At 37.1% G+C, this 9,058-nt stretch overlaps 1 pseudogene; it reads right to left on the bottom strand.

Annotated features, from left to right (window-relative positions):
• Positions 1-7,155: 7,155 nt before the first annotated feature.
• On the bottom strand, positions 7,156-8,279 carry LOC102881325 (annotated as a pseudogene).
• Between the last annotated feature and the right edge of the window lie 779 nt (positions 8,280-9,058).

Below are 9,058 nucleotides of genomic sequence, written 5' to 3'. Positions count from 1 at the left end.
GGTTTTGATAAAAGAATAGGTAAGAGGGAGAACATTCCAAACTAGCCATGTGTCTGCTGCTTCAGGAAGGTCTCTGCCTTAGACAAGAGTTGTCCTGAGGTAAAGAACCCCAGGCTCTAGATGAAATCCTATATCACCATAAATAAGGACATGCTACAAATAAAGACATTTTACATATCTGTTAAATTCCATACATGAACAAAGTCCTGGAACCATACAGAAAGCTAATAAAAAAACAGATTCATGTGTAGGTAGAAACTCGGTATAGGATAGAGGAGTACCGCAAATTGGTAGGGAAATGATGACTTGCTTACTAGAAAATACAGTGTAAGGAAAACTGGATAAACACGTAGAAATAAGATTGGATCCCTTCCTCATGCTATATATCTTCAATGAGTCTGCGGTGGGTAAGGACTTCTTAAGAAATACTCAAAAAAAGCACAAACCATTAGATAAAAATATGGATAGATTTGCCTTACAATGTAATTAAGAGTTCCTGTTCAATGTAGGAGGAAATCATAGACAAAGTTTGGGAGAAGTTAAATGCTCTGTCGAAAACCTATAAGATATTATATTGATAACATTCAAGGACATAAAGACTGGACACCCGATAGAAAAATAGGCAAAATATATGAATAAGCCATTCGTGGTAGAGACAAAAATAGTCAGCAAGGATATGAAGAAATCCTTTACCACACTAGGAATCAGATTAATGGAATGCAACAATAATGATCTTATCTTTTTTGGCAAAAACAAAACAAAAAAGTAAAATTTAAAAAACCCAGTGGTATTATTTCAAGTGTTAGTAAGGCTACTGGGAATGGGAGCCCTCAGGCACTCCAGGTACAAGTGCAGACAATTCAATATTCAGAAGAGAAATAATTCATTATTTTATGAAATCATATCTGTAAAATCCCTATAAATTAGCCCTGAGAATATAAACCAGAGAAATTTCTACATGAGGTTCACATGGAAGGAAGGGTGATAATGTAAGTATTACATGTGGTACCAAGAGTAAGAGGCAATCTGGTTCTCTATCAGAAAAAAATGGAAACAGAAGTGATAGTGTGTAGTAGACACCAAGAGCTAGAAGTAGAAACAATAAAGGGAGGACCCTAAAAAAGTTTGAGGTGACAAAATAAGTAAGAAACAAATTGAGATCTAGAGCAAAATACTGGCAATGGGGAGTGATAAAGTAAAATAAAACGAGAGGGGCTTTGTATGAAATGATGATAGTGTCCCAAGAATTAGGTGCACACAATTTGTATTCTATTGACGTGATTTCCTTCCACTCCCTTCTTTTAGAGCTCAAATAAGGAAGGCTATAACTAATATGTTAACACCCCACACCCTTCACTCTACTGTATGCTGACCAAGAGGAAGGAGAGAAAATTGCACTCTATGGCATTTGGTTTCTGAGAATGAATGAAGCTGAGCGCTTCCAGGGAGGTGTCCTAAAATTGTTCTGCTGATTGGTTCTAATGGGTTTTTAAGATTTGCGTCACTAGATGGCGATAGAGTTTATGACTCTACAGACAATTCGTGTGGGCAGTGGGATCTTTTCAGTGCTCTAGTATTTATCAATTTGAGTTATTTGTTTTAAATTATTACATGAATATAATCACTACTCATATAACTTCAAGGGTTTATTAATTTTTAGAGTCTTGTCTCTATTTTTTTGTGTAATCCTTAATACCTCGCATAAGTATATATATTTTAAATGGTATACATTTAATACATGTTATATATTACATATAAATATGAAATGTAACATAAAAGTACGTGTTAAACAGCAGTATGTGCACTTTGTTCATTGTCTTATAAATAAAGTTTAATCCCAAGACTTACTGACCTTCACACTTGAAGAAGTAATTTTTCATTTACCAATTTAGCAGTCTGACAAACAGTAAGAATTTAATAAGTATATGTCAAATGAATGAATGTAGTTTCTTGGCTCTTATTTTCTCCTCCATTTTACTTAGGCTAACAATAATCATTTCAAAAATATGCTATTTCTTTAAAAATACAATTAAATGACTACCGATTTTGATAATTGTAACAGGGTATCAAACTCAATTATTATACTGAATTTGATCTTTGTTGCATCTCCTAAAAGAATCATATTTTCCTACACTTGTTTTCATAGTTTTCTTGTTATAGTAATCAAACATAGAGAGAAGAAAAAACTATACTTCTTTAAAAGTCTAAAATTAGATGAAGATTAAATGGATCATGTGGTTATAAATGAGAAATAAAGTGAATTCCACATCTGCTTGGCTCTTGTGACTTCTTGTGGAACTTGGAAAAGTCACTCAACATCGCTTAATTACCGTATAACAAAGGAAGTCCACTTAATTACATAAGGGATGCGTAGAATATGTTTAGTCAATGGCTATGTTTTTCTTGTGTTGTCCTCTCCTCCCCAGAGAGCAGGCCATTTCTGATCCAGTCCTGAATTTTGGAGTGAACATTAATATGTGCCCATGTTTTTCTCACTCCATGTACCTCTCCTCTGAGCCCAGACACACCAGGAACAGCTGCCATGTTTTTCCTCAGAGGTCTGGCTGCCAGCCCTCTAGGGCCTCTGACCCAAGCCCACCTGGCCAGTACTCCCTCTGCAAAGGTCTGAGGCTCAGCTCCAGAGAGTTCCTTCTCTAAATTTCTCATTTTAATTAGTCCAGCACTTTCTCTTTGTGCTCTTAGCCCTTGGGGTGCTACTTGTTTTTCTGTAGTCGCTAATTCAGTGATACTTCTTTTTTTATTGTATTTTATTTCCTCAGTGCTGGATTAACAATTTTTTATAATGAATTATTACTGTCAACTAAACTGGCATGGTTTTTGTCCTCTGAGCAGACACTGACAAATAAATCCTTCCATTTGCCCGAAGTGCTCTTCGAATCTTCTCTGTTGAACTCTTGGTAAACTTCTCATCCAGGATAATAAGTGAATACATAGTAAGCATTCATCTTTCTTCTGAAATTAAAATACAAGAGACTCTTAATGAAGGGTAGAAAAACACAATGGGAGATTGAGAAAACATGTCAGTTATTTTGCCAAAGTACATACCTTGATTTGACAGTGAAGACATATTATTCGTTACAAATATCATTACTTAAACTGACTGGCAAAATACAGTTCAATGACTTCAGAAATGGGAAGACATTTTGACTCTGAAACTGGAAGCATCTGTATCTCATAAAACAGTGAAAAAAGCTGGATATGTTTAAGGAGTTCTATTACATTGTCCATAAAGTTAGCAACAACACCTTGTGTTTTATGTAACTTCTTGTTTCTAGGAGACAAAGAGGTAACTTCTTGCTTCTCAGAGACAAAGGAAACCATTTGGACATTTCACTCTCATTCGACAGTATGCCTTTTTCAAAGAGTAGCCCTGGTTTGATTAAGAAGGAGTTCTGCAGAGGAAAATTAAATTAGCTGGGATTAAAATTCAAGTATTATGATTTCTTACCTATTTCGATCGCTTTTATTTGTCTGTAACATTTCCCAGATAATGGACTCAGTTTTATTTTGTTTTGTTTTGTTTAATGTAATGTCCTAGCTTGCTTTTCTTATTATGGCATATGTTACCATGGCTACTATATTTTTGAAGATCAGTTTTTTTCCTCATAATGAACACAGCTTTAATGAGCTTTTTTTTGAATTACATAAATAATACTTGCTTTTAAAAGAATTCAGAAGATATATCAAATTATACAGAAGATCACCTAAAGTCTCACCACTCTATCTTATTATGCATTCACATTAATTTACATACTTTTATGTAAAATTTATGATAGAAACTTTTTAACACCACTTTAAAAATATTTGGCATTATTTTGTAAAGCTAACTAAAAACGTAGCCTGCAACCCAGCAATTCCAGCCCTAGATGTATACACCAGAGAAACTCTTGCTTGTGTGCCTCAGGAGACATATGCAGGGTTGTTCATCATTGCGCCCAAAGATGGCAGGAGTGGAAGTAATAAATTGTGGTATAATTATAACTAGGAGATAAACACATCCATGAAAATGAATAAACTACTGTACTCATTAGCATGCAATCTTAGAACACAATTTTTGAAGGAAAAAAGTAAGTTACAAAAGAATACATATAATTCTATTTTTATGAAGATGATAGACAAATGGAATCCAATTTTGTTTAGGGATATGTGGTTAATCTATAAACAAAAGCAAGACAATGATAAAAGCACCATAATCTTTCCCCTTTTTGTCACCTCTACTTCCCCTTCTACCCTTTCAGTCTCACATTTTCATTCCCTACCAAAATCTTGGCATATGTGCAGCCATGGAAATGCACTGTTTGGATCTCCATTTGAAAAAGGACTCACCATTCAGCTGTTAAGGAATGTAGTTAGCTGCCTCCAGTGATTAGGGCATTCACGCTCCATTTCAGCTCTTGACTTGATGTACAGCTAATGACTGGTCATTTGTACCCGATGTGGGACCCCTCCTATAGGCAGTCTTTGCTCTAGAGCTTCCCACTAGGTTGGCCAAGATTTTGACAGATCTGGTTTATAATCTGTATCTCTCTCTATCCTATCCTACTTCCTCCCACTTTTATCTTTCACAGGTGCTAGCTTCCCCCAAAGTTCTTGTATTCTTAAGCTCATTTCATTCTTATTAGTGACTATTTTTTACTTTTCCATTTATCCACTAATCATATTTATCTATTTTAGATCTACAATTTGTTTATCTATTATGCTGCATTTTAAAATTTTTTCTATTTTTAAAATTTCACTTTATGCCTTTATTAATCTCCTTTTTATTTTCATTTCTTCTGTGTTCTTCCAACCTCTTAAGATGAGTTTTAACATAGTGGTTAAACCAGACTTCCCTGGCTTTGAGTATTGGTGCCAACCCTTGAGTGCTGTTATACTTATCAAGCTGTTTAAACTTTCTTTGCCTCAGTTTCCTTATCTAAATAATAGAGATAGTAATATCTACCTTATAAATTTTTGTGAGAATTAAATAATTTAATATATAAAGAATAGTACATTATTTAGCACATCCTAAGCATTTTGAAGTGCTGGATTTTTTTCTTTACTTTTCTTTGATAATAAAGACATTTTAGACTATGTTTTCCTCTGATTATGCTTTAGTTATACTTCAACTGACATAAGTGGTTTTTTATAGCCTTTTATATGTAGATTTTCATTTAACTTTGTTTTCCAAATTAACTCAAAGGTCATTTGTTATTATGTTTAATAACTTTAATTGTTCAATTTTTAGATATTTTTATTCTGTTTAGAGATTATAATAAGAAGATGTGGTTTATAAATTTGATTTTTTCAGTTTGGGGTGGTCAATTATATGATTAATTTCATAAATGACTCACGTATATGAAAAAATTACATCTTCTCTACATCTAATTTTTGATTGTGTTACTCATTTCCTGCTCAAGAGCTTACTGATTCTTAAAGTGGTATTTATAATATCTCATTATAATTCTATTTTTATTAAGGTCTCCTTGCATTTCTAATTGTTTGTATTTTGCATACTTAGCTGTCATATTCATTGGTTTATCTCTCCTGAATTATAAAATTTGACAATTATTTGTTTTTGTTCCTAAAAATCTTTGTTTTATAACTTAATCTCTTTATATCCATTTAGTTGGTTAGTTTGTTAGTTATTTAGTTAGTTATTTCATTCATTCATTAGTTAAAATTGCCATCTGTTCCCTTTGATAATTTTTTTTGATAGAAACCACCTATTCAGGTGATCAGACCCATCATCCTCTCTCTGACTTCTGGGTTTACCTCACTTTATTGTTATTTTGCCAATTGTAGTTGACTTACCATTAAGACTCAGCCTTAAGTAGCTATTTAGTATCTGCAAGTAACTTCCAGCAAAAGTCATAATCACTGGTGGTGAAATATAAGTAGAATTTCTCTCAAAGTCTTAAACCAGCCAAGGATAGTTGCTATCATGGTCACTGTGCTGTTGATCACAGCCAACATAATAACAAGAAAGAAATTAAATACTTGATTGGAAAGGAAATGATAGAAGTGGCAGTATACGCAGAAAATCTGAGCATAAACCAAAATATTATTAGAATAAGAGAATTTATCAAAGTGATAAGATATAATTTGATGTACGAATATCAGATACCATTCATACACAGTAATATATATTCTAAAATGTCTAGAAATAAACCTTTCAGGAGATAAGTATAAGATATATAAGAAGAAAACTGTAAGAGCGAAAAATGCATGAGTATTTAGAGAAGTGTAAAACTCTTAGATGAGAAAATTCAATATTGTAAAGATTTCACTTTCCCTTACATTATTCCCTAAATTCAATGCAATAATAAATAAAATCCACATTGAAATTTTTATGTAAATTTTTATATGAACTTGAGAAAATATATTTAAATTTAATCTGGAAGAGGAAAAAACAAATATATAAATAAAAGAATAGCTAATATACATTTCTTAAAAAACAATAATGAGTAACTTGCTTGACCTAATAACAGGTCTTCTAAAGTATAGCAAAAATTTTAGAAAATAAAATTAGAAGAGTCAGACAGAATAGACCAATAACAGACTTATCTTCAATGGGAAATTTAGTATGTAATAAAAGTAATATTTTAAATCAAAAGGATTAATTGTTGAGTAATTGGTACCGAGACTGTGAGTTCTGCATTTGGAAGAGAAATAAATTCAGTTAACTACTTCAAATTTATTGCAGACAAATTTGAGTTTCCCAAGAAACAGTTTTGAGACAGATTTTTTGGCAAGAAATTTACTGGGGATTTGCTCTTTGGATCAATATCAGAGAGGGATGTGAGGGAAGCAGCAGTAGGCAGAGGAGAAGTTGAGCGACAATTTAGCGTCAGCGGCCTCATAAGTGGAGGTCTGAAGCTGGGGTCTATTATATTTAGTTGTCAACCCTGGGGTCAGGAGGCCTGCATGTTATTGTCCCATGTGAATCATTCATTGGATGTGGGCTGCCCCTGGGAAGAAGGTGTGACCTATAGCAAGGCAGCTCTCCCCAGTTGAAGATAATTTTCCGGAAAGGGTTGACACTATAACAATATCCGCAAAATGAATTCCAGATGTATTTAAAAACTAATTGTAGAAAACTAAAATATGGGCTGTGAATTTTTTTTTTTTTCCCTGCAAACCTCAAAACTTTTTTTAAAGAAAAAATCTCGGCAGTGCTCGTGAATCACGTGAGAGTGACAGGTGGGAAAGGCAGTGTGGGACACGGCAGAGGGCCCTGGCCGGGCGCCCTGTCCAGGAACACCAATAAGGAGCCTGGCTGTGGCCACAGTGGCAAAAGGAGATAAATAACACTGTGGAGCAGGGGTGCGACAGCAAGAAAGGGGAGTCGGTGGCCTCCTCAGAGTGAGACGCCCAGGGCCACAGAGATACATAGGGACACATGGGACCGTGAGACACAGATATGGAGGGAGCCACAGGATAGGGAGCCACAAGGACACGAAAGGGGGTAACAGGTGCTAGAATACAAAAGCAGAGGCACTCAGAGAAACGGGGATGGGCAGGCCTCCTCTGGGGACCGCCCAGGGTGGCTTCCTCCTTCCTCAGCGAAGGCCCTGGACTCAAGGGCAGGATGAGCTGGAAGGGACTGAGCAGCTGGTCACTTCCCCCCAAAAGAAGTGGGGCCTTGGGGCAGAGGCCCATGACCCCCAAGAGGAGGCTGTGGGCCGAGGGTTGAACTTTGCCCTCAGCGTCCCTATGGAAGATGTAGCTGCCCACAGCTCCAGTGTCTGGGTCTGAAGAGTATTCCGCAGCAGGGCTTGTGGCAGTAGGTTTGGCCGTCGTGCTCCTCCGGAGTCCGTGTCTTCCTGCAGCGCTCACGGCGCAGGCTTGGCCGGGACACATCGCTTTCTCAGCAAAGCAGACCCTTTTGTTGCAGCGAGGACAAATTTTGGGTTCCTCGGTGAACGTGGTGATGCTAGGGGCTTTGATGGGCCTCTTTGGGGGGCCACTCGCCTTGCGCTCCTCGAATCGGGCCACGCAGACCTCGACAGGGCCAGTGACCTGCGGTCCCACCTCAGAAGTCTTCTCGTAGATGTAGGAGCCAGCACTTCTGATGTTCAGCCCTTTGGGTCCAAACAGTGTGGCGTAGCGGGGCTGTGGCAAAATGGCTTCCGGTTGTGCTCGGCGTGGCCCCCGGGCATCACCGTTGTGCCGCGGCGCTCACACTTAAAGCAAAACTTTTGCCAGTCCTTGCCAGGGGAGCTCACCTTCTCAGCGAAGTATCCGGTCTTGTCGCACTTAGGGCACCTGGAGGCCATGGTCGGTGCACCGGGTCTGCTCGCGCTCTCCACCCGCGCCCATCCCCGCGTCCCTGCCACCACGGCTGCCCTCGGGGTGTGAATTAAAAAAAATTAGAATATATTTATAATCTTAGGGTAAGAAGGCCCTTCCAATGATAGATGAATTTGATGACTTGGAGTTGAGAATGTCTATAAATATATTATAATATAAGGAAAACCAAAGAACAGACTGGGAACAAATATCTGCAATGTGTTTTAACCAATGCACAATTACAAAAAAAAAAAAAAATGTAATTTTACTTTTGTCTCCCAATGGGTGTCCTAAAAATTATTTAAGGAGAAGTTTCAATAGGCCCCACGGCTTTTCTGTATTATATGCATGTTAAGTTAAAAACACATTCTCATTTCAGTCCAAGATATTAATCAACACTTCAAACTTCATTCTAAGATACAATTTCTTCTCCTTATCAGCTCCGTGCTGCATTTTGTGGAGACCCTAGCATTTGGGGAAGAGGAAGTGGTTGGCTTCCGTTTGTTCTTTATCTCACCTTATACCCTCTGCCTAGCTGTGGCTTACCCTGCCATTTGGTAAAGGTTAAGGAGAAGGAAGGAGAGATAAAAGGATAGAGCAAGACACTTTCTGCTTAGCTGGAGACCACCTCCGTCACAGCTACTTCTCATGTTCTGGGCCTGGATAATGTTTAAAGGGAGATTTGGTGGGAATTTTAGAGACTTGGATGATCTCAAATCCTCTTTGTCTGATGCCTTCTGTAATTAGTGGACCATTCCTCAGTCTC

The sequence above is a fragment of the Pteropus alecto genome, unplaced genomic scaffold (genome assembly GCF_000325575.1).
Source record: "Pteropus alecto unplaced genomic scaffold, ASM32557v1 scaffold45, whole genome shotgun sequence".
Classification (NCBI taxonomy): Eukaryota; Metazoa; Chordata; class Mammalia; order Chiroptera; family Pteropodidae; genus Pteropus; species Pteropus alecto.
The sequence above is the reverse complement of the archived record's forward strand: the minus strand, read 5'-3'. Positions and strand labels throughout refer to the sequence as shown.